Here is a 25,835-nt window from a genome sequence, read left to right as displayed (position 1 = left end):
GATATATTTACTCACACCTAATTCTCAGGAAAGCATTGCAGCTTTTATACGTTTTGCTTGTCAACAAAATTCAGTAACGTCAAAGCCTCTGCAGGTGTTTTATTTCCAGGTAGCAAGCGCAGTAAGAAAGTATTTATTCTGACGTGCCTCAGGTTTGGAGCAAGCAGAGTAGTTTAAAAAAAAAAAAGGTCATGTTCTGGTGTCTTCTGCCTTTTGAGAAGTCATCAGCAGTACAATGTTTGTAATGGGTCTGTATTTCTACATATTCATTAAAATGTCTGCACATTAAGGTGCAGACAAGAATCTGAAATCTCTTGCAAAAAAATGGCAGCTTGTATGTTTTAACAAAGCAGTATATACAAGCTAGCTGTAATAGTTGTATATTCTCTTTGGCTGTCCTTATGGAGAAAGACTGTTCATTTGTCTTTATTGTTTTTATTCAACATATTCTCAACGTGATTGAAAATATTTTTATTCAAATGTATTACGTGCCCAATGCTTTGACTAGCCAGAGATCAGAGTCAACTGCTGTGGAAGGTGTTTTAATGCCAGTTTTACTGTTCACTGAAGATAGCAGGCACTGATGCATTTGCATACAAACATGCCTGAGATGAAGAGCGTCAGCAAAATTCAAATATAGATATTTGACAATAGTAGTTTACGCTGTTCCTTTAATCACAGACCTGGAGCTGTGCTTTATAAATCCCAGGAGGTGCTGCGTCACTAAAACCCCATTTAAAGCTCAGCATCTCTCGCGTTCCCTTTTGGCCCGTGACGAGAAATAGACTTATTGCTGCTCACTTTCCTCATCTTCCCCCAGCCAGTTTGTCAGGGTAGTAAGGAGCAGGAGCCCAAGCTCTCCCTGCCCAGGGAGATGACCATCTAGATGAGAAGCAGAGCTTACCGCAGGAGCTTCCTTCACTGGGAAAGGCAGCGGGCTGCCTAGCTTGGCGTGGCTATGCTGGATGAGGCCCAAATCTGTAACAAGGAATCCAACACGCCAGTGTTGGCTCTGTAGCTCCAAGTCACTTCTGAGGCTGCCAACCAATGGTATTAATCAAGTTCGAAACGCGAGGGCTCTTGCGTTCAAGCCTTCTTTTCCTGACGGCTAGTGATGAGAGTAAGCAAGGAGCTTGGTTTAACAGAGGGGAAGTGAAATAGCAAGAAATGGAGCAGACAGTGCCCGTAATCTGACGCTTGGTACATGTCGGGAGCAAACAAAGCAAGGGAGGGAGCTACCCTAGACTAATTGCTGCATTTCAGACAGTAATTGCAGCTGTGTGAGGAAAATGGAGTTCTGCTCTGTGCAGAGTAAGCGCAAGACTTGTGCTCCTGGTAGGTCTCCCATCTGGTTTTGAAAATTTTGGCAAAGAGTAGCAATACACCCGATTCCAAGAGTTTGGAAAAAGTCAGGCCTTCTGCCCCTTCTCATTCTCTAACGAAAATCAACATCTCTTTGTCTCCTTTGTTTTGGCTTCTCTGAGGTTCCACCTAAGTTCATGTTCTCCAATGTTTCTCTGCGAATAGGACAGCCACAAATGTATTCTTTTTCATTATTATTATTATTGTAAATAAACACTAATTTTCTTCTGTAATGCTCTGCTTCCCAGAGGTGGTGCTTTAAGACAGACACTCCAGCCTAAGGAAGATGTCTTTTGCCTCGCCCTGTGTTCCCAGTCCCCGTGCCCAACAGGACCTGCGCTGTCACGAAGCAGCCCTGCAGATGAGATAGAGGTGGCTTTCCTTCCTTGCCTTCTGTAGTTTGGCATTTTGAGGGGTCTCTGATGGTATGAGGGAAAAGTTCCTTGTCATTCCATGATAGAGGAGCATTGTTCCTCTGTGCAAGAACAGAAAAGGAAAAGATAGATTTTATTGCTGCTTTGCACCTTATATATACAAGCATTCACGGGCTACACAGGCTTTTGCTAGGCTTTTTACAAGTACCAATTGTTACACGGCCAGTACTAATATGAGGCTTGGGTCCCAGGAGTACAAACCCTTGTGGGTCATTACTGTGCAATGGCAGTACTCTCATGAATTACTTACTTATAATTCTGTTCGTTAAGACAACTGAAATGATACCTTATCACATTAAAAGCAGGAAGAATAATTTTATAGTTATTTTTTGGATGCATATCTTGGATTTTCTCTCTTTTTCTGATAACGTATTGTAAAGCAACAGCTTTCAATCTTTTCAGTAATGAACTCCGGAATAGTTCTTGTTTGTAACTGATAAAGAAGAAGTTGCAAACAGCCTCAAGGCAAAACTGGAGCTGTGTCTGTCTTACATAGTCTGATCACAGTTGCGCTAATGAAATTTTTTATCATTGGGGCTGTAGCAAACAGTGGATTTGATGTACAAATACCATAGCTTACAGGAAATGGAAAAGGCACACAGATTTTTATTATATTGAAGCTGAGGTGGAAAAGGATTGACTGGAAGGAGAAATGAAGGCAGCGCCTTGTGTTTTCACAAGGTACGTGCCAGCTAAAACAGACAGTGATAAATAATCGAGAGGCACATTTGAAGACAGAAACATAAGTCATCTAAGAAAAGGGAAAAAAATAATGCAATGCATAAATATTACAAGATGATAAATAAAAGTAATTTGCTTCCACATGGTAGCTTGATAAAGCCATGGCCTCCCTACTTGATTTAATATACTGGAGGAAAATGTGCGAAGTTGTAAAGCAAGAGCTTCCGCTAGTGAAAAACTGTCCAGTCCCACATACTGGGTTTTTAAACACACGAGGCTCGTACACTGTTGAAATCCGACTAGCAGCACCCATATACAAATATGCAGTATAAAGCCTCATAGTGTAACGAGGACAATCTCATGCCACTGGATATAGCAAATAAATTGTCCATTTTTACAATAACAGTTCAAGGTAATTATGAAGCCAATGCAATTATTTTTATGTTGGCTACATGGAAGAAATCTCGTAACCGCTGGAGCCAGCCAACAGTGCTTCACCTTTGTGCACAACCATCTGTTTTTGTTATCTTGATTTTTGTGTGTGTGAAATCTCATCACAGAATCCTCTGAGGCTTTAGAAGCTGAAACAAAGATAAGGAATCTCCAGAGACATGAAGAACAGAAACATGTTGTTGTGGAAAAAGAAAATGTCATGTGGTAAGCGCTAAAAAATTTGTTCTTCCCTTGTCCAGAGCTCTATACTCAGTAACGGGTCAACTACAGAAATTCCCTGGAGACCTTGGAAAATGATAGCATCTCTGGTCTGCTGAGAAGTTAGAAAATCCTGCTTGTAAAATGCAGCTACTGAGGGACAGCAAAAATAGCAGTACCTTATTCTGTGTCTTAGAAATAAGCAAGAGACAAACACATGGATTATCCTATGACTCAGTGGGTCAGAAAAAGCTATTGACCAAGACAAACAAATTGTTCTTGCCTAAAAAAAAAAATGTAAAAAGATGAACTGTGAACATGCTGAACTCAGCAAAGTGCTATTAGCAGCTGTTATTAAGAATTAAGTAAGGCATGCAAAATAGTATGAGAAGGGGAAGTGGTCACAGGTAGTGACTTCTGCTTTAATGAAAAGTAGTGGTTTTGGAGGAAGCAATAGCAGGGAAAGTGCTTAGATTGCCAGCCAGGTAGTTTGGTTGCAAAAGACCACTTCCTGTGGAAACCAGCTTAAAACCAAAATGCTATTCAATAGGGACATGCTGCACAGCAATATGCAGTGAGGCAGGAAAAAGAAAATCAGGGGAACCACTGACAGTGCGGTAGTACTATGGACAAAGATCTGGGGTTTGTATCAAATGACCAGCTAAACAGGAGGCAACAGCAGCATGACATTGAAAAATGGCAGGTACCCTAGTAGCACATAAGCAGGACTGTAGCTTACAGAACACATAAAATAGCTGCAGCCTGTTCAGGACTCAGGGCTCACTTCATCTGTTGCATTTACTTCTGATCAATTCAATTCAACACAGATTTGAATCAAGTGCGGGAAGTCTATAGGAAGTCACAGGAAAGCCCGGAGGGCCCAAGAGTATGACCTACAGGGAAATACTGTAAGAGAAGGGGTCATTTAATCTAAAAAGGTAAAATGTGGCAATATGTTCTCCCATTTTACTTTAAGTTTCAGAAATACGTTATCACAGCATCATACATTTCAATAGGTTAGACATGAAGGATGTATGTCTGCAGTTCATTGCGAGGAGGGCTCATCTTGGCTTTCCCTTCCAGAGAAAGAGCGAGGCTTCAGCCACAGCCAAACAGCAAGTTCCAGACTGAGGCTCAAGTACATGCCAGGCAGAAGTGCAGAAACTGTCACTAACAAGCTGGAGCACCTGGGTTGGCCAAGATAAATGCCACAGGCAAGACAGCCTTCTTCCCAAGTCAAGATTTCATTACACTGTCATTAACTTCCCGGAAATTGTTCTAAGGTATGTTTGAACTTCGTTTTGCCCTTAACATCAGTTACCCATAAGAAGTGTACAGTCCACAGTTCAAGTCTTGTGTTAAACGAAGTAATTCTCTTTGGATGAGGATATTTATGAATTAAGGTAGCAGAACTTAATCTTAGAGTATTTTATTTACTCTTTCATACGTCAGAATTTCTATGCTATTTTACATGAAATGCCTCAGAGTATCTTATCTCAAAATAAGCACTGAATATCACATGGAAACAGTAGGCTTTCAGCTAGGAAAAAGGAGCTGTGAAATAAAACCCACACTAAACATAGCAAGCTGCAATAAAAAAAATTTTTCTACTGACATGTAGTGCCATGAAGAGAAATGATCTAATTTCTCATTTTTAAATGGACAATGCCAGGGAAACATACCAATCTTGAAGCTGCATGCAGAGCTCTTATGAATGGACTTAAACTGTTTATCCTCCCCTAACAGTCACTTATCTGGGGAGTCTGAGCTGGGAACAAAGAAAATATTTTGTCAAATTTTTTTTTTAAAGATCTTCCACTTTTCCTATCCTGTCTAATTAGGAAGAACACTGAGTAGGATCGCTATAATAAACAAGACTTAGTTGCAGGTTACTCATTGACTTCAGCTAGGAACACAAAACATTTCACCAAAAAGCCGAATCTCAAATGTAAATCAGAAGATAGTAATGGCATGTGAGGCATTCACAGCAAGTTCATTATATTTCTCTAGAATATATTTTTTTTTTCCACCCTGCTTCATTGTTCTGACATGCAAATAATATTACGCAGCTTTCATGTCAACACTGATTTTATTACCACACTAAATGAGAAAGAGTAAAGCTGATAATTTACCATAGCAAAAGCTTGCTATAGCAAAGCATTTTCTGCCATTTGCCATTAGTTGACCTTCAGATGCCAATGTATGAATTTTTTCCTTTCAAGCACATGCATGACTCCTACCAATTTGCCCAGAAACATTCAAAATCTGAAGTATCCCATATTTGGCTAATAGTTGAATATGGGGTGGAAGTTTGTTTTTATCCCTCATAAAGCTGTAAGACATCCTGCACAAGGAGAACAGCAATAGATAGCATAAACAGATACAGTGACAGTGGTTTTAACAGAGCAGAGCAAGTCCTTGGTTACACAGTAAAATGAAAGTTACCTAACACTTGGGTAGCAAAGGAACAGAGAATATCTTTGCTGCATGCATGTTATATTATGACAGCTGTAAGATAACATACATGAACTCTTGGAGAGTTAGAGCTTAGGCTGCATACCTATTGCTTGTCATTATACTCCTATTTTTTTGCTTAATGCTTAGTCAACCGTTAAGCTTCTGAATTTAACGTCTTTCTATTCAATGTGTCACAGCCTGTTTTCAATTTTAACTAAAGTCTCAGCCAACTGTTCCCTGAAATAAGGTTAAAGGAAGATTTCCACACACAGGCACATTTATCCAGCCACTTTATTAAGAAGCCTAGCAATTCATAAGACTTCAGCTATCTTATACTTGGAAATGGCTTTTTGTCATCTTCAGAAGAATTCCCCTAAGACCTCTCACAACTCGAGTCTCAAAGTTTCACATCTATTAGTGGCCTTTTCGCAACTGGCATCTACGGAATCTTTTTAGCCTTAGTCCTCTTGGCCAGCAGCAGGGTGAGGAACAAAAACAGTACTACCGCTGATATCAGCAGCACAGGGGGGGGGAAAAAAAAATCATAAGGCACTCAGTTGAGTGGAGCGCAAGGAAATTATGCAACACATCCAGTACAGGGCTTGGTCTGGCCATGATAACAGACTTAAACCCAAGCCTAGCTGCCGAGTCAGAAACCTAGCACATACGTGAGAGAACATCTACTTACAAGTTGCACAATACCTAATTGAAAGCTATGGTAATTCTTAGTGACACTACATTAAGGTATTATAACATGCTTCCTGTGTTTTCTGTTATGGCACCTGAGAGTACTCTTGCCCTTTTGATGTAGTAGTATACTGAAAACACAAGGATTTGAGAAATATCCTTTTGTAAGTTAGTGCAACCTGGTGCTTGGGATGCAATAAAAATACTTAGGGTATCTTCCCTTTAGAGGGTTCACCCGCACACACCCCCACTGCATAATCTAGCACTATCAAGAAGATTACTGGGCTTGCTAGAGTAAAGGAATAAATGCGGTACAAGCCAGAACTGCGCAGAAAGCTAAGTGCACTCATTCCATCTTGCCTTTGCTATTCAGACATGCATTCAGCAGAGAAGTTATGAGTTTCTCATTAAATGAAGTGGGTCTTTGTGGCTGACCAGTAAGACTTCAGAGCAAGCACTGTAGAAAAAAGCTATTACAGTAAGAGCAGCATTCACCCTGTCCACAAGTACACACATAGCCACCAAGGGCAGCAGCATTAGCGGTGTTTTGAAAGTAGGCTAGCAAACCTGTCAGATCTCTCTTCTCCTTCACTAACATTGGCTCATCGAACACATCCACTACTCCCTTGAGCTGGACATGGAGCATGACATTCTTGGTGCCCTCTGCTAGCCCATACCACCGTGCTTGTATTTGTCTATTTTAATATATTACTTGATTTCAGAAGGGGAAACAAGTCCCCAGTTGAGAAGCTTTCAGTAGAGTTAAACTATTTCAATTAAGTTCCCCTGAGATCCAACCTGTAAGTAGCAGCTTCCCAGCCATCATGGGAAATTGGCCAGGGACCCCACTAAATATCATCTGAACCGGTCTCAGCTTTTTTCACTGAAGAGGTACTCCAGTGAGCACTTAGCAGTAGGTATTGTGGATTAAGCTATAGGAACAATTAAATGATCACTGCCTGGCTTTTTACAGCACTAAATTCCCCACTAGTGGGAGATGAGCCTCCTGAATTGCCACCTTCCAGCACAGCAGCTGATTTTTTTTACCATCCCCAGTCCTTCAGTGTTGGCTGGATGATAGGCACAAAGCTGAACCATCTGGTCTTATGTGCAAGTTAAGGCTCTGCACAAGTCAATCCTTGTCAGAGCACTCAGGTAGAGATGACAGCCACATCATTTCGAGTATTGAAAGTCAGAGTAATTGGGGGAGTAGGGAGGAGGAAGCAAGTTTAACCATGAGGTAGTCCCAGTGGAAAATAAAATTGGCAAACAAAACAAGCAGTTTAGGAGCCCATAAGCCAGGCTGCAAGCTAATTCACTATGTACAGAGACGCAGGCACTATCATTATGTAGTTTATGCCTCCCTCCCAAAATAAGGGGGGGCATAGAGGATCCTCTGACCACTCCAGAGTGAACAACCAGAACTCAGCCCAAGGTTCACTGACACCAAGTTATTAGTCCATACAGAAACATGGCATGGACATGTTAGTTTCCAGTCCAATGCAGAGCTTCAAACTGCCAAGAGATATGGCAAAAAAATAGGCTGCCTTGTGTCCTCTGCAGTAAGCCTCTAAGGAAGCATTTAAGTGCTTCCTCACAAAGCTTGTAAGTGTCCCTACAGAAAGACCTATTCTGTGACAAGATGCTGTTGGGGAGTAAATAATTAAGCAGCTTAGCCTGCTTTCCCACCCTTCCTTTCCCTGCTGTCATCTGCTCCAGGTAGCTGAAAAGCCAGCAGTGCCTTACAAGCAAACCCTGAGACAGAGCTCAGCAGTGCAAGTAGCAAATTGTTCTGTTTTGGGACCTGAACTCAGACTGCCAGAGTGCTCCTTGGATCAAACAGACAATTGAAACATGACTTAAATTTTGACAGTAACACTAAAAATGTCTGTCTGATTTTAAGCCTTACTTCATGTTGGTTTGTGTCCAAGTTAAAATTTTATTATATTATACAGAAGCTACTGTCACACAGGTACTGCTGTGTGGGCAACAAAGGATGACAAGATCCACACCAGCAGAGTAGTAACAGGAAAAGAAAAAACAAGTAGAGTTTATTGCAGCCATCCCTCCAGGTGGAGTTCAGCATTAAAAACTCAGGAGATCTGATTGGCTATCAACAAGTTACTCTCACTAGGACAAACTGAATACAAAACCAGCATTAAGTAAAAAAACTCTATACAAGGATAAGTTAAAAGAACTAAAGTGACTGCTTCCTGAAGTGCAATCCTCAGCCCAGTCATCAAAACACTAACATTTTAAGCCGGAGGATAGCATTTTTACTGAAACTGAGGGCTTGGACAATAGAATTAGTCAGTGTTTACGACATAGCCTCCTGCATGGCTTTTTGAACATTATAAAAACAAAACTTGGAAAGGTACATGGATTTTTTTATTTCATTTTACCCAGAAAATTGGCTTCTATGTAGAGTTACTGAAGTGGAATGTAGAATTTCTCTTGTCCTTCCCAGCCTCCTTTCTCCTACCTAAGAACACATGAGCTGCCAGTAGCCTGAACCAAAACAATACCTGTGCAAATAGCACATCACAAGGATCCTTTGCCCTAGATTATATCTATGCTTATTGTAATAAAATTGGCAAGAACCATGTAATTATTTACATGTATTTTAGCATGGAAGTGTTATTGCCAAATATGAGATAGGCATGAAAGCAAGCGGAGCCCATGGTCTGGAGTATTTGTTTCTTCTCCTTAGCTGAAAAACCCACCGCAATACCATACTCATGCTGAGAATCTCTATTTGGTCTACACACAAAAGAACACAAGCATTTTATTTACAAATCAAGAGGGAAGGGGAGTATGTAACTAAAACAGGCAAAGCTACCCAATAAGCATCTATTTTTGACAATAATCACAGTAAGAGGTCCAGAGTTACAAGACCAACAGTATCCTTCCAGATATTTGCTGTAATTACACACAAGTAAAGGTGTGTGTGAACTACCATTGGAGAAAGAATAAGATGTTTCCCCCACACCAAAAAACCCTCCGCCTACTCTAAGTAGAACGAAGTCTTAGAAAAAACTGCTACAAGCCCTACTTGTTCTCACCCAGGGGTTGAGCTAATGCTGCTTTTTGGATGACTTACTGTCACATGCAATTAATACCTTATGTCTAATAACAGCAACATTGTTTTGGGGAATGTAGCTCAAAAATACATCCTTTTACCCCCTCTATACTGCTTAGTATATACTAGTTCAAACCCAGCCAGCTGCACACTTAAGATGAAACTAATTGTACAGTTTACATGGTTTGCATTTTACATCAGGGATCACTGCTTAGGGTTTATTACAATTAAATAGCATTTTATCTCCTCACCCAAGTTAGCAGGTAGTGGAATATCTGATGGTGCTTCAGTAGAAGTTAAAGCCTTGATGAAAGGCAGGATAGGTGGTCTACCCATGCAGCAAGTCAGTGTTCAATCCTTAACACTTAATCACAACCAAAGGTCAGATTTGTCCAGAGGCAACACCTTTAACCTTAAATAACTGTATAGACCAAACAGAAGGAAAAAAACCTGTCTATTAAGGTTACAGCAAGGGTTTAACCTGCATAGTATCGTCTCTCTAGAAAGAGCTAACAGTTCGTAGAAAGATTGTAGAACAGGGAAGTGGAGTAAACTCCTCCCGTACCTTCCTACTTGCTAACTGTTTTATTTTACTGACTCGGCACACCAGCATCCACATCATTTCTTTAAATACTCACTTACAGATTAATCCACTGATTCTGTTGTGAGTTGCTCTAATCATTTGAGTTCATTGACTACTCAAATTCCCATTTACTGTCTCTGTGACTTGATTTTCATTATGTACCAAGCCATTAACACCACTCAAATTTTAAGCTTCACCTGGGTAACATCAATAGAGGTACCTCTAATAGAGGTCAGAAATTTTACATACTGCTATCATACGGAGAGGTTACCTTTCAGTAACCTGTGGGGTACAAGCTGTTGAGTTTGAGGTTGTTTTCTGTCCAAACAGAGGCTATTCCCCACATAGTCATCCCTGTCCCATTTTCTGTGTTTTTCCAGGTACACAGCATGCTGTCAGGGAAGGAGGAGATAGCAGCGTGCAGCACTTGTGACATGAATCAACCCAGCAGTTCCAGTGCCACAGTAAGCTGTCCTGCTTTGTCATCTCCTTTCCTGATGATCCCTTTTGTCACTGATTAGCATTAAGCATTATTTCACCAGATCACCACCACTCCAAGACCTCAATGAAAATAGCTACTGGAAACTACCATTGCATGCACCTATTACAAGTTAACCATGCATATGTATTTAAGCTCTAAAAAGGCTTATTCTATTTTGCACCTGCACTCTGAGGTCTCCATCATAAAGAACCTGAGTTCACATGTTGAACCAAGCTCTCCACTCCCCTAACGGCAATACTGTTCAACAAGCAATAGCTGAACCTCAAGTGTGCCACAATTGTTCCCAATAGCATTTGCTTCTGTATTCAAAGCAGCTTATGCTGTAAGGTGTAGTGTATTTGATGGGCCATTAAGCTGTATTCATCTGTTAGTTTATGTACCTTAAATAACATAACCTTTATCAGCCATACCTTAACACTGCAACCAGCAAGATGCTCTAACAACCTAGGTTTATCCACTGGAAGGCAACAGTAAAACAAATACCCACTAACCATATTGACTAGGGTCACCCCATGACTAGGAGCATATTAATGAAGCCCTCAGCCTCAGGGTTTTAGGCTTCAATTTTAGTGACAGTTGAAAACCAACAGTACATAACTCTGATTTTAGAAGAGTTACACGACTTCCTTCAAGAGAGACAACTGCTTTTCTGTCAATGCAGTACTCTTGATATTTTGCTTTTACCATGTCAGTAAGCTAGAATTAGTCAACGGGTTTGAGACACATAATGCTGCTAGAGGGAGAGGTCAGGCCAAAGTTTACAAAAAACTTTATCCTTTGATTTTAATGCCATGTGGGATGTTACTTCAGTCTATAAAGCCATCTATCATTATAAATTAAACAATCACCTCTCCAGGTTTAAGGGCATTAATGCATTAAATACTGGCATCAGCTACTACCAGACTACCAACTGTTCAACTTACACATAAAAAAAGCAGTTCTCACCCAGTACACATGAAGTCCTGCCTTCCATTTGCAGGAGTTGAGGGTGTTCAGCAGGTCAGTGGCTCAAGGCACAGATGTCCTGTTGGCCATGACCCTGTTAGACTCATCCTACATTTAGTTTACCCTTGAGGTACCTCAGTCCCATGAGCAGTGACAGCCAGTGCAGACAGTCCCATTCTATTTCTTCAGTGGCAATGGCTGTACCCTACAGACATCCTCATCTACTGAGGAACTGCAAGTTCACAGTCAGTTTTCTCATGCACTGTGAATCACGTAGAAACTACCCATTGCTATAGCTTGATGAGGTCAGATCACAGGTCACAAGATGACTAGAGCAGTGTTCTGGAAGCAGTTGACCCAGCTCAATTAACTTACAGCTTTGTACCAGTCTTCTCCCCATTTTGTTCCTCCTTTACGGAACTCTGCAAGCTCATACAGCAGCAATAGCCACACCACCCCAGGCAGTTAGCTACCTGCTTGTCTCTCCACAGCCCTCTTCACGAGCCTGTGAGTACCTTAGCCTTTAGCGCTGCTGTACATTACTGTACTATCGGCCCCAGTGGATTCAGCAAAAGTGTAAGTCCAGATGCAAACAAAATGAGTGAGGGTGACAGAAGCCCATCACATGAGGATTTGCAGGATGTGCACTTTAGTCTGACATCTACACAATTAGATTGCTTAACAAATCACATAGTACATCAACTCAACTTCTAACCTTCAGGAGACTTAGATTTCTGTGGAAGCAAGTAAGTTCTACTGATAATGCTCATTAAAAAGAGATAAACACATCAAGACAACACAGGATTTAGGACATGTGATAGGCATAGGTAAACTAAGCCAGGACTTGGGACAAGCAATAGCCATAAGGGAAAATAATCAGATTGCTGGTCTGCCACAAGCAGCAAGGACTGGAAGTTAAGTTTTCCTTGCTAAGATTTTCCTTTTGAGAAAAGCAGCAGCACATGTCCACTCCTCTGGTTTGAGATGCCATCTTACAGGTACCTAACACCAAGCCTCAAGAAATGGTTCTCCCTTGCAGAGAGTTACATACAGTTAATTATCCTTTCTCCAGAAAAATACTTGAAACTGATCCCACTGCATCTGCAGCCCCCGAGTATGGTTCGGATTTGAAGAATAAGGCACTACTCTTCTCTAGACAGAGTTCCTTCAAGCTCCAGATACTTTTCTCCTACTGGAGGCAGTCTGCTATTGATATAAAAGCAGAATAAGACCATGTAAAATTTTTCTTAGTCACTGAGGAAAAAAAAATGACAAAGCCAGCCCCTGGAGAGCCATTCTGATTGAAATGAGTAGTTCACTAGACTAAAAGGGGTTGTTGACCTAAAACATATCAAATGCATCTTTAATCAGAGTTTTCATGTTGATTCCCTTCAAACTAACATTTACATTCAGGTTGAATTCTCCTCTGTACACGTTTGGTGTTTGATCTGAACACAGTCACACTGCTAGCACTAACAGAAATACAGTGGGGACTATTAGAGGTAGAGCCAACACAAAACTCGCTCTAAAATCCTGTACTAGGCTTTCCACACTTACATTCACAGCAAAATTAACATAACATTCCTGGCACATAAGTTCCCCCAGACTGAGCAGGGCAACTGTTTTCACTAGCAGCATTGGACAACTGACCCTTAAAACATTATTTCAGCCCTTGTAAATTGACAGCCATTTGCCCAGTCAATCAGGAAAACGCCAAGCAAGTTACACAAATGGCTCTACTCACCCCTCTTCCACAGCAGGGTTCTTAGTGACAACAGGCTTTTCTTTATAAAAACCTGGAGTTTTGCACAGGGATTAAGCAGCCAGCCCATTTAGACTGGCACTTCCAGCAGCAGCAACACAGATGCTTTCCCCCGTCACACACAGTGGTCCTTGCTGGCCGTACAGCTGCCTCGTCCCTGCTGGTGGGGGGGAAGTGTTGTCATGCATGTTCCCCAGCTTTTGAACCACAAAGCCATTTGGGTCAGAGGCATCTAATGCCACCCCCTATCCCCCCCAGTGCATGAACTAGTCAGTATTGCAGCCTTGCGCTCCCTGGGACCAACCTAAGCAGCACGGGGGAAGGGGGGCTTGCTTACCAGAAAGCAAATGCCTGGCATCACCAGGAGCCCCATGCAGGTAGCATTACATCCCCCACTAAATCGGGGCACCCCCCTACCTCAGAGCAGCAGGATCACCATCCCACCTCACACACACAAGCCTGTTGCTAACAAAGCACCTGCAGTTTTACCTCAGCTCCCAGCTACAGCAGAGAGGGAGGAACAGCCCAACCCGAGTTAAAAGCAGCCCCCCACCCCGCAGGATACCCCCACTTACAGGTGCCAGAGCTCCGCAGCAGCCACTTGTTCAGTGCAGCGAGGGGGAAGGCTGCAGCCCTGGGCACAGCAGAGAGAAGAGACCCCGCAGCTCCTGCCTGATGCAGGGAGGAGGGAGAGGAGGGAGGGGGGGAGAGGAGGGAGCAGCCCAAAGCCAAGCTGCCAAGCCCTGGGGCTAGAGGGTTGTCACCTGCAGCCACCACTGGCCTGGGGTGGAGGGGGATGCCTGGTCTGCACATGTTTCATTGCAGAGCCTCCCCCTTCCGCTCTTTTTGAGGCATCCCTTTGCCTTCGGAAGCTAGTTAGCAGGGTCACGGACTAACAGTTACCTCTGCAGATGCCAGCCCCCTGACACCCCCCCCAGCCATTACAGCTGGTGGGAGCAGCAGTCCAGAGCCATCCCCAATGCACTGAGTGCTCCCCAGCACAACATGCAACCCTCAGGCTCTTCTCCTGCATGCTGAGCTGCAGCATTTAGGTCAAGCCTCTCTGGAGAGAAGGCAAGGGCAGCTTTTAGAATCAGCAGCAGGAACCAGGGGAAGAACAGTCTATATAGCCCAGGTTAAACTAGTTGGCCCTTCTATCTGACACTACAGTTTTTGCCTTACCTGTTTCTGCCTCCCCAAAATCCACCTCCCACCCAGACCTCAGAGCCAAAGTTGGTGATACCCATCCCACCGTGATCACTAGGAGCTTTCTCCCTCCTCACATGGCTAAAGGGTGGAGGAAGGGAGTCTCGGGAAGGCCAGTGAATGCTCAAGGCCCGACTTACATCTCCGCATCCAGATCAAGAGAAGAAGCTCGAGGGCTCTGACTTAAACTGCAAAAAGGGTCCCTGCTCCATGGGTACAGGTTACCAAAACAGCCCTTTTATCTGAACTAGGCTTAAACAGGTAATAGAAACCTCGCCAGAGATCAGGAGAATGAGGAGCTCTGCTGTAATGCTCTAACCAGACCAGGCATTCAACATAGCTGCATAACCAGGGTATGCCTGGGGCCTTCTGCCTTTTTAGAAGTCAACAGCACTACAGCATTGGAAATGGGTCTGTGTTTTTACAGATTCATCAAAGTATCTGCACGTTAAGGTAGGTAGACAAGAATCTGAAGTACCTTGCACAGCCTTTAACATCGCAAGTCTTTCTCCTTCCTTTCCCCCAATTGCTCTGCAACCCACACTCTCGAAGAGTAGAGCAGGACCTCTGTTTTTAAAAGTCAAGTTAAATATTTAATTCTAATGAAGCTTTGTTTCCAAGATGGTAAAAATCATGCCTGGGATGTAAACAGCCCTTCATTTTGCAAAAAATAAAACTTCAAAATGAAAAAAACCCCAGACTCTCCATGTGAAGCAAACCTACCTTACAGGGCATGCTTCAGAAAGAACATGCTCCAGCCTTACTTTATCAGCCAGTAGAAGTAAAAACCCATTAAGTCACATACTGCCACTAACTCAGGTAACGCAGACAGACAACAACAAAACTGGAAGACAAACAAACCCAATAACAGCAGGAAACCAGAGCACCCCCCCAACCCCATGCATAGCCCCACAGCACCTAAGCAGGAATCAAAGGCGCTCCAGTAACACCACCCAAAGGAAAGCAGAAAATAAATACAGCAATAAAATAGCAAGACTAACAACAAAAAAAACCAACTTGCAACACAACTACTACTGAAGTGAGAAAAAGGCTCCCTGGCCTGAGCTTAAATGCAGAGCTGGGGCCAATGGGGAAGGGCGCGTGGGTGGTGGAGGCTCCAGGTGGGGCCGTCAGGGCGATGGGGACCTGGTGGGGCGCTCCGAATGCCTCTCTTGGCAGCTGAAACCAAGCGGCCCTGGCATCTCCGCTGACCTCTCCGGTGCCGGCTTCCCAGCAAGGCTGCCGGCATCCTTCGGGGCGAAGGGTGAGGCAGAAACACCATCTCCGTTCAGGATGCGTCCAAGCGTCTTCTCTGCAGCGACGCGCAGCCAGGGCAGGCAGCGAGCAGCCCCTGCGCGGTGCGTGTGCTGTTAACGGAGCTGCCCTGCGCAGAGCGGTCCTCGTGAGCCCGATCGCTGGATCCGACTACGCGGTGAGTTCAGTCCTTTTTTTTCTCATGACAGTAGGAAAACAATTGGTGGGCGCAGACGATGAACTGCATGTTTACTACTCGATGTGCCTCCCGTCCTCCAAATCAATCCGCAACAGTTGAAATTAAAGACCCATTTAAAATAATAACTGTGGGGACAGACAAGGGAGAAACATTTTCAGCTTTCCCAGATCCCAGGCCCATCCCAAGCGCACTAAGGGCAAGCGCCAGGCTGTCCCGATTTGCGGCCAGCAGCATGGATGGCTGTAGCAGAAGCGAGGAGGGCTCTACGGATTCTGTACAGGGACGGGAGCATCGATCTCACACTTAGCTTAGGTAGGTAGATTTTGTTATACGCCTCAGAATACATTGTGAGGCTTGTCACAGTCCCATCTGGCCTGACGGAGGAAAAAAATCATCTGAAATTTGAGACACCTCGTTCAAAAGAAGCCTTTTCTGCCAGGAAAAAACTGAAATGTCCCCGTTGAGCTGGAAGTACCGTTTCTGTGTGCGTGCGTCCGCTGCGATGGGCTGCTGCCTTGGGTATGGCAGTCTGCAACCAGCGGAGCAGGATTCGGGTTCGTGTCCCGGGTGAGCTGCTCACGGATCTGATGGTGTGAATATTTGCTTTCTTTTACTCAGAACGGCTCACAAAGTGTCCGTGTGTTGCGGGGCTATCTTGTGCTCTAATTTCTTCTCCTAATTTGAAAGTCTTTTAGTTGTTAAAGGGGAAGTCGCTGTGCAGGAGATGAACTACACTTGGCCTGCGGTTACAGGCTTGGTTTTGTTCTGGTAGGTCCTGAAGCAGACTGTGACCGTGCTGTTGCGTGGGATGTCATTGTGGGCGCTTGTGATAGCCTCAGGGGATAATGATCCCCCCTCTTCTGTATACCGGAGCAATCGTTCCCAAAATATATCCAGCCCGGGGTGAGTGCTTTTGCTTTTATCTCCAAATAATGTGTGTGTGTGTGAGCTGCGGCTCGCCTGCTTTCTGTCTGCCACCGCACCTATTAGAGGGGGTTACCTCTCCTCTCCAGCACGGCGTCGCGGGCGTCTGTGCCACCGTGACGCGCTGCCCGAGGACTGGCTGAGAGGGTGGGATGGCCTCGGCGGGTGAGACCGTGAAAACAGTATCGAACTTCACCGTGAGCATAAGGCCACGATTTATGTCGCAGCAATGTGATTTCTGGCTGCCATGTCGGGGAGCTCGTCAGTAAGAAATACCAGGGAAGAGGGAAGCTCTGCGTTTATTCACCCAAGGAAAGCAAGAGCCAGGTAGTCACTCGGTGGGATCTTAGGACAGCGCGACACGAAGTATTTCTGATGGAGGTGGTGGTTTTGAAAGTTCCCCGGAGCATTAGAAAGCCTTCACTTGGAATAGTCTGTATTACTCAACGCCCACGCGGTCAGGAAAGGTTAATTTAAAACAAAGTCACAAAGATGCTGCTGCTGCTGGAGGGCTGGAAGAGGACGCCCTTTGTAGGAGAGAAACTGCAAAGAGCTCCCCGTCGTGCAGCCCGTACGGCACATGCTGAGGCGGGATCTCGTTTTTCCCCGTTCTTGGATCTCGGAAGTAAATACCAGGAAACAAACCCAACACGTTTAGCTACAGGAACGTATTGAAAGGGTACCTATTGGGCGTAAGCTGGCAGTGAGCAAAGTCAGGTAGGAAATCAGAAAGCTTTTTCATAGGAAAAACGTAAGCAAAAGTACCCCCAGATATTTTTAATACGGGATTTTTTCAGCTTGAAGGGAATGCGCCCTTGCGGATTCTGAACTCTCGGTGAAGCCAGTGAGAGTCCTGGGCAGCCGTCCTGCTGCCCGGCGGTGTTCGCCGGCTGTGAGCAAATACGCCCCGACCTGCGCAGGCAGGAAAAGAGCGAACGCTGGAAAAGGTTTCTTGAATGGCATTTCAAAACCCAGAACGGCCAGCTTTTACACTTGGTGCTCCCCTTCCTCCCGGTGTGGCCTAACTGCCCTTTCTCTCCATCTTTTACTGGATGAGAATTTAAAAGGAAACTATTTTTGGCTACGGCGATTTTCTGCAGCCAGTGACAACAGCTGTAACTGGAGGTTTATTCTGAGGCAGACGGGTTGCTCAGGGTTGGGAGGAAAAGGGCCCAGGTGCCTGGGGCGCACGGACTTTTTTAGGGGAGGGGAATAAATGAGGGAAGCATGACTTCTAGAAACTGAGTTCAGCAGCTCAGGCGGGCTCAGCACTGCAGCGCGCCGTGCGTTTAGGAGGTGAGGGGTAGTGCGGCTGCGGAACAGCAGAGGAGTTTGATCTGACACTTGGGACCCTCAGCATTTGACTTGGTTACCCAAAGGTGGCATGATGCTGGGCAGCCCTGAAAACGGCATTCCAGCTACAGGGAGACTACATCAGAGGTGCAGGTAAGTCCCAGATGCTTCTAAGCACGTTTCTAAACACAGCATCTTAAAAAACCAGCTGGGCTTCAGCCTGGATAGACAAAGGGAGGGCCGCTGTTGCTGGAAACCCGGCTGGAATGGCTTTTGGGCGTGCATTCACTCCCGCCTTAATTTCTCACCTCGAAAGACGTTTTACGGGCTTACTGTGGCTTAGGAGGGAACGACCACATGCAAAGCTGGAGCTTGCTATATTTGCAAACCTGTCTTTTGGGTTCATTTCTGTGCTTAACCTCACTTGTGGCAGACTGACACCAATCTGTACGTTGTTTCTTTTATCGGCTTTCTCTTATGCGCGGGATGGACACATCCTTCTCCGAGGAATACGTATCTTGTTCTCCCTTGGTCAGTACAAAACTGACTTCTCTCTCTCTCTCTGCTGCTACGCTGTTGCTCAAGGGCGAGGGCTGCTCAGTTTTCATCAAAACTAACAGGAATGGGGCTTCCCGGTCTTCCGGGCGGTGCCGAAATGATTTTCTCGCAGTACCCCACTCCTGGTACAGCGCTTGTTTTCCCTGCGAATTCTTGCCGGCTCCCCCGTCGCCCCTGTAATAGATGCAGGCAGTGCAGCGCAGCTGACCGCCCTGGGATGTTATTAACGCTCTGGGGGGCTGGACCAGTGCGTCCTCAGTACCTGGGTACCGTCACGCGATCCGTCTGTTAGGTCTCCTTGCAGCAAGCCCCGAGGTCCCGCCAGCGGGTAGCGGTTAACCGACGGCCCTCAGGTTCGAGACGCCGATCCTCATTCTGGTTTCGTATCGGTTAACAAGCAGTTAGACTCCGTTACCGAAAGGATTTGCACGTGCCGGGTTAGTCCTTCGGGATGCTAACAGCCGATGCAATTTTTAGGGCGTCAGGTGCCCTCGCACCTTTCACGGGCCGGAGGGGCTGGGCGGTGGCCCGTGCCCGCTCCGACTGGCCACCTGCCTTCCTACCGCAACCTCAGAGAACCAGAGAACTTCTGGGAGAGGGCCCGCTTCGTGCTGCGGACCAGGGGGTCGGTACGGCCGCCGGGCAGGAGGAATCGCCCGGGGAAGGCGGCGGTGCCGGCGAGCTCGGCAGGTGCCCGCGGCCGTGCTGCGGGCGACTGCCAGGAGCACGTGCCCTCTGCGCGGGGGCGGCAGATTTTGACGCGTGTAGGGGCAAGGGGAGTCCGGGCAGGCACCCGTCACCTGCAGCAAACGCAACCGCCCGTCGAAGGAACGCTAAGGGAGCCGAGCCAGCCCGGGGCCACCGCCCGCCCCGGGGCCACCGCCCGCCCCGGCACCGCGCCCGCCCCGCCCGGACCCCGCGGCGGCTCCCGGCGGCGGGCGCTACCTGCCGCGGCGCCTCGCCTCCGCCAGGCGGCGCCACCGGCCGGGGCTGCTCCCGCCCCGCCTCGCTATTGGCTGCTCCCCGGAGGGGCCGGCACCGCTGATTGGTCGGCGCGCGTCGGGCCCCTCCCGCTCGGCAGGGGCGTGTCGACACCCACCTCTCCCCCGAGGCTACAAGAGGCCCCGGGGCGCAGTACCGGTGGCCGCCGCCAGGGGGCGCCTCCGCCGCGGGAGCAGCGCGCGGGACGCCGCGGCGGGAGCAGGTGCCGGCGGGCGATGGGGGGTCCCCGGCGGGCGAGGGGGGTCCCTGGCGGGCGAGGGGGGTCCCTGACTGGCATTGGGGGGCTCCTGGACTGGCGAGGGGCGTCCGTGACTGGCGAAGGGTGGTCCCTGCCGTACCCGGGCCCTGAGGGCCCGTCTCCGGGCGACCTGGGGGCCCCGCCGTGCCCCTGGCGAACGCCGGGCCCGGTCAGGGCCGGGGGGGGGGAGGGGGGTGTTAGGGCCCGGCCGCGGCTTGGGGAGGGGGTGTCCGGGCCCGGGGCGGGCCTGAGGGGGTGCCCGGGGTTTGGTGTTTGTCCCCCCCGTCCCCGGGTTGGGGCCTGGCTGGGGTGTGGGGGCGGCGGGGCCCGGGGCTGGGGAGCGTTGGGCCCCCCCCGGGTCGGGGCGGCAGGAGGGGTCAGCTCTGTCCCGGAGCAGCCCCGCGGGGGGTGCGGGGCCCCCCCGTGCAGGGAGTGACGCTGGGTGCGACGCCTGTGGGGTGTCTGTGGGCGACCGTCCCCTGTGAGCACCCCCGCGGGGGTGGGCGGGGGGGCTTGTGCCCCACGCCTCATCCCGGGAGCTGCTGCTGCTGCTCTCGGGTCGCGGGGGGCTCCCCGGCCGGCGTTCGGCCCTGCGCTCGTTTCTGGCCGTGCGCGTCGGGAGTTACGGGGCAGTTTCATCTCCTGGCGCTCTGCTCGTCCTGGCGCGTTGTTCCACGTGTTGTACACGCGGGGCGGCACCGTGGGCGAGGCCTGACGTGCGCGGGCACCGCTCACGCTTCACCCTTCCTGCGTCGGCACGGGAGACGCTACCCCTGCCTGTTGGCACGGGGGTCTGCGTTCTGGGGGGGTCCCCAAACTGCGCGTGGGGACGTAACGTCTGTCCCTGTGCTGTACCCCATTTTGGGGGGTCGGTGGCCACTCGTGTGTGGGGCGGGCGGCAGGTCCTGCGCCCCGCTTTGGGGGGCACGGGGCCCTTCACGCTGCGTGTCAGCAGGACAAACCCGTTTGCTGCAGCTCTGCTTTTCAGGCTGCGTCCCAGGTTTGTTACAGCACCGTCACCCGCACCCCCGGCTCTCGGGGCAGGGATTCGAGTGCTGCTTCACTGTCACGTTCAGTTCCCCTCGGCACCGCTGCCGCTTTTGGGGTTCCCGAAGCCGCTGCGCGTCCCCGCCGGGGGCCAAAGCGGCCTGGGCACGGGCGTCCCCCCGGGGGGGTTCAGGGGACGGGGGGCTTTGGGGTGGGGGCCATGACTGCGGGTGCTGGCGGATGCGGGTGGGCTCTGCAGCAATGCTGGGAGCCGTGCCTGAGGCCTCCTTTGGTGGAGTTAACACATTTCTGGTGGGGATTTTAGGGTCCCCATGTAATGCAAGTACTGCTGGGTTTGCCAAGGTCCCAAAATGAGACATTTTGTCTTGCCTGCGCCGGGCTGCGCCCATTTCCAGCCCCGGGCAGGCCGGGATGGTTTGGGCTGCAGAGGCCGGGGCGCTCCCTGGACACCAGGGCACGGTCTTGGCATCCAAACCCACAGCCTGGATGACGGATTGACTGACTGTCAGGATTCCCTGGGGCTCTCCAGAGAGGGGAAGCAGAGGTGCTCCTTACTGCCCTAACCACGGTGAGTAACAGGAGGCAGGAGGAGAGGCACCGAGAGCTGGAGGCACCCGAATTGGCTCCAGCTGCCTTCCGTTGCCTGGGTTTGTCCACAATTTCTTCCTGTTCTCAGCTTCAGGTGTCGGCAGTTACTTTGAAGGATGGGTTTTGTTTCTTCCTTCAAAAACCCAAGAGCTGGAGCTGGTTCCCAGCAGGGCTGGGGCTGGGGGGGGTCGTGTCCCCTGCGTGGCTGGGGGCAGCAGGGCTGGGACCAGAACCGCTGCAGCGGTTCCTCAGGTCACCCGGACAAGAACAGCCTTTCTGCAGGAGTTTCTGACCAGATCGAGGGTGTCATTAAACGCATTTTTGTTTCCTTTTGGTTAGCGCAGTTCATGAGCTGATGCGTCCAAGCAGCTGTTTACCAGTCCCCCGTGTGTGCTCGCTGGCCATGGGCTACGGTTAAGGTGGAGAGTTAAAACTTCAGATTGAAGATTAAAGTTTTGACTTCGCACGGCAGTTGTTGTGTTTGTGCATTGATTTTTACCACGCTTTTCTTCCCCCCCAGAAAACGGAGTGCTTTATCGTCCCCCGACCCTCTCCGAGCCCTTCCCGTCCCTGTGCCTGACCCCGCGCTCTCTCAGCCGCTGGGATTTTCCAGGAGCCCACGAGTGACCACGGGCAGACGTGGCGCTGGCCGCGATGTTCCTGGCTGCGGGAGCTGCTGTCCCTGTGCTGCCTGGGCTCTGGCAGCTCCGCGGGGCTCTGCAGCGTGCCGGGCACGACGGCCGCTCGCTTGCAGGGCTGCCGGCGTCGGGGCAGCCGCGTCTCGGGGGAACCGGCTGACGCCGCGGCTGCTCCCAGCACTGGTGAGTGGGGGCTTTGGTGGGGGCTGCGGTGACCGTGCTCCGGGCGCGGGAGAGGGGAGCAGAGCTCCTGGGGGTCTGGGGCTACGGCAGATCCCCCGGCCGACGTCCCGGGGGCTGACGCCTCCCTGCGGGACTCGCTCTGAGAGGCCTCGGGGGCGGCTCCAGGCAGCGGCGTGTGCTGCGCGTGCCCCCCTGCCCGGGCTGTGTCAGGAAAACGCCCTCCCCCAACGATGACGTCGGTCGCTCTTTATCGTAGGAAAGCGTATTAACTTTGCTCATCTGTACTAGTTCCCGTTCTGCAGCGCAGTGTGACGAGGGGCTGGAGTTTTACCCCAGACGTGGGCAGTGTTCGTGCTGAAGTAAAACAAACTAAAGGGCGGCCGGGCCCTGGGCGTGAGGCCTCGTGGAAGCCGAGAGCTGTCCCTGAAGGATAAAGGACGCCCTGGGACATCCGAGGTAACGCTGCCATCCCAGCCCCTCTGGCGCGGCTTTGAACCCCTCCCGGCGTCGGCTGGCGCCACGGAGAAGCGACTCTGGCCAGACGGACTCCAGGGCGTCTGGATCAGCAGACAGGCAGCGAGAACGCTGCGGAAATAGAGATGCTGTGCCAAGTTTTTCTGTGATCAGTAATCGGTAGCGCGGGTGCCGGTGACAAGTCAAACGTGGTGGACCTGAACGTTTGAAGGGTGCGAGAACCCCGGGTGAACCCACGTTTGGGGTGCCCCGATTTGGCTGGGAGGCCTCATGCGCATGAATAATTATTTCCTCTTGTGATCCTGTACTTGACGTCCCGGCCTCCCTCCTCGGCCGGCACGAGCCCCTTGCAAATTTGTTGACGGGGGCCGGGCCCTGCCCCGCTCCCCGGCTCTGGGGCAGGCACGCAGGGCAGCCGCGGGCGAGTGGTTTGTTCCCCTCTGCCCCGGTGCGGGACCCCCCCGTGGGGCCCGGTGACTTTACAGGTGGGTTTTGGCACCGACCCTCGGGGTCCCTGGCAGCTCCCGATTTCCACCACGGGATCAGCCCCCGCTCGATGACCCCGGTGGCTCCTGGGCCTGGCTCCCAGCCGTGTCCCCTGGGGGAGAAGGGGACTCGGCGTGGGGCTGGGGGTCTCCCGGTCACCCCTCCTGCCACCGGGCTCCCTCCTCCCGGCGCAGGCACCGGCTGGTTCCTTCTCCCCAGCTCTTTTCCAGAGCGGCTGCCGGCAGGACCGACCCCTCCGGCCTGGCGCTGGCTCTGCTGGAGCCGGGGAGAGCTCGGGCCAGGGGAACTGGTTTCCACTGGGGTTCAGCCCTTCAGCCCTGCCCGGCGTCATCCTCACAGGCAGATGCCCGAGGACCGGAGGTGGCAGTGTCGGGGCGCTCCCGTGGTGGGGCCTTGGGGTGGCTCTGAGCTCTGTTTGAAGCCGTGGTTTTACCTAAAACCTTCTTTTTCAGCTCAAAATGTGCTGTGCTGGGAGCAGAGGCTGCTTCAGGGATCCGCACCCAGCTCCTGCAGCCCCGTCGGTGAGACGGTGAAGCCGGCCTGGTCGGGCATGGGGAGCGACGACCGTCCCGGTGCCGCCGGTCCCTCGGGAGGTGTTGGCGGCCCAGGCGATGCCGCGTGGCTGTGCCGACGCGTGGGGAAGGCTCATCCCGGTGCCTGGGCCCCGAGATGGCGAGCGCCGGGGGACACGTGCCCAGTAAGGTGAGTGCCCCGAGGCAGCGGCTGAACAGAGCCACGCGGTGGGACCGGGGCGCTCGGCGCCGGCTGGGCAGCCAAGGGACAGGGAGGGCGGGTGCCATCCCCCCGGCAGGGCTCCCCGCGGGCAAGGAGGGGTCCTGGCGGTGCTGGTGCCCGTGTGTGTCCCTTGGGGCTCACAGGAGCTCAGCACCGCGGGGCCAGGGCCTGCACCTGCCCGGGCAGGGTCCCCCCGTGGCCAGAGGCTGTTTGTGGGCGCAGGGGGGGCCCCCACGGTTCCCATCCCTGCAGCTCACCGTGAATCAGGGCCGGGCAGGTCTGGGCCGCACGTTTTGGGGGGCCGTGGCTGCGAGGGGCGTCTGGGGAGGTGGGAGCAGGCGCTGTAGGGGTCCGGCCCAGACCCCACTGGCACTGGTGTGGTGCCAGCCCCGTCCCCAGTCTGGGGCTGCTGGCTGGCTGTGCCGCTGCTGCGTGGGTGGGTTTTCAGCCAGATCCCGGCTCTCGCCCACCCTTCTGGGGAGAAACGGGGACGGGACATGAGAAGTCCTGAGTTTTTTCTCCCTCCCCTCCCATCACAGGTGTGCAGTGCGGGGTTGCTGCTGCCGCCGAGGGGGCCGAGCAGAGCTGCCCGTGCCCGGGAGGCAGCAGGGTTGGCAGGGCAGCAGCGCCGGGGGCTCTTGGGGCCGTGCCACGCTGCCGGGAGCTGGTTGTCCCATGTCTCTCCTGTGCGGGGACGGACGGGTGGATGGACAGACGGAGGAGCCCCCAGCCGCGCCGGAGGGACCCACGTGGGGTGCGGAGCCCCAGGAAGGAGCCGGGCTGCCTGCCCTGCGCGGCTCCAGCCCCATTTGGGCTCCCGTTCAGTTTTGGCTCCAGCTCATTTGCGACTCCCCTTTGTTTCTGCTCTGGTTTCAGGTCCAGCTCATGGACGGCTCTGGCTGGCTCCAGCTCCAGGTCGGTTGTTTCCGCCCCAGCGCATGGACAGCTCCAGTTCAGTTTCGGCTGCAGCCCGTGTTCATCTCCAGCTCCAGCTGATTTTCAGCTCCAGCTCCTCTGCGGCTCCGGCTTGTTGGTTTCCGCCCCAGCTCGGGCTCGTCCTGGGTTTCATCTCCAGCCGATTACAGCTTGTGCTTGTTGAAACGATCTTGGCTTTTGGCAAGGTCGTAAATCAATCACTGTCATAACTTGGATATGAATATTAAATGTCATAACTGTACACACGTTGACTAACGAGTTGGTGTTTATTGTTCACGCACCCTCCCGGGGGTTGTACACCCCCGGAATGAAGACCTGGACGGGCGAGGAGGGTGGGGAAAGCGCCGTTTCCCCCAGAGACTATCTCAGACGTTTAATTCGGCCTGGTGCATGCCGGCCTCCCTAACTGCGGGGACCAACGCGACCGGACCCCCACCTCCGGTGGGGGTCCACGCACCCTGCCCACCCGCCTCCCGCACCCACCCGGCCTGCCCCCCTCCCACCCCAATGCCCTCCCACCCACACCCACCCACCCACCCTGCCCCCCTCCCACCTGCACCCCACCACCCTCCTGCCACCCAGCCCCGTGTCAGCCCCCCCAGCCAGGTCCCCGTTTCCCAGCCCCAACACCCAGGACTCGGGCCCCGCTCCAGCCCCGGCAGCCCCTTCCCCAGACCCAGAAACGCCGGACCAGGGCTCAGGCCTTGGGCCTGGGAAAGGCCCGGACCGGTCTGTGCCGCCGAGCCCCGGCCCGAGGTTGTGATTCCCCGGAACACCCGGCCGAGCCCCGCAACCCCCTGCCCCGCCTGCGGGAGCCCCGGCGCTGTCGGGCGGTGCTTGGGAACTGGTCGGGGGGACCCGCGGGGCGGGCACGGCCCCGGGCGGCTCGGGCGAGGACGGGGGGCGCCGGGCTCCGGCCCTCCGGGCTTTATTCTCCGGCGCCCCGAGC

General features: G+C 51.0%; 1 long non-coding RNA gene across 4 annotated transcripts; it reads left to right on the top strand.

Annotated features, from left to right (window-relative positions):
• Nucleotides 1-19,745: 19,745 nt before the first annotated feature.
• On the top strand, nucleotides 19,746-25,127 carry LOC143159913 (uncharacterized). 4 transcript variants are annotated; one of them, XR_012995279.1, is made up of 5 exons: nucleotides 19,746-19,781; nucleotides 21,934-22,234; nucleotides 22,523-22,690; nucleotides 23,668-23,917; nucleotides 24,827-25,127. It is a non-coding gene; the product is annotated as an uncharacterized LOC143159913 (long non-coding RNA). The 4 variants fall into 4 exon arrangements; XR_012995280.1 differs by lacking the exon at nucleotides 19,746-19,781 and adding an exon at nucleotides 21,338-21,393; XR_012995278.1 differs by lacking the exon at nucleotides 19,746-19,781 and adding an exon at nucleotides 21,603-21,832.
• The last annotated feature ends 708 nt before the right edge of the window (nucleotides 25,128-25,835 follow it).

The sequence above is a fragment of the Aptenodytes patagonicus genome, chromosome 4 (assembly GCF_965638725.1).
Source record: "Aptenodytes patagonicus chromosome 4, bAptPat1.pri.cur, whole genome shotgun sequence".
Classification (NCBI taxonomy): Eukaryota; Metazoa; Chordata; class Aves; order Sphenisciformes; family Spheniscidae; genus Aptenodytes; species Aptenodytes patagonicus.
This window is presented reverse-complemented; position numbering and strand designations above follow the sequence as displayed.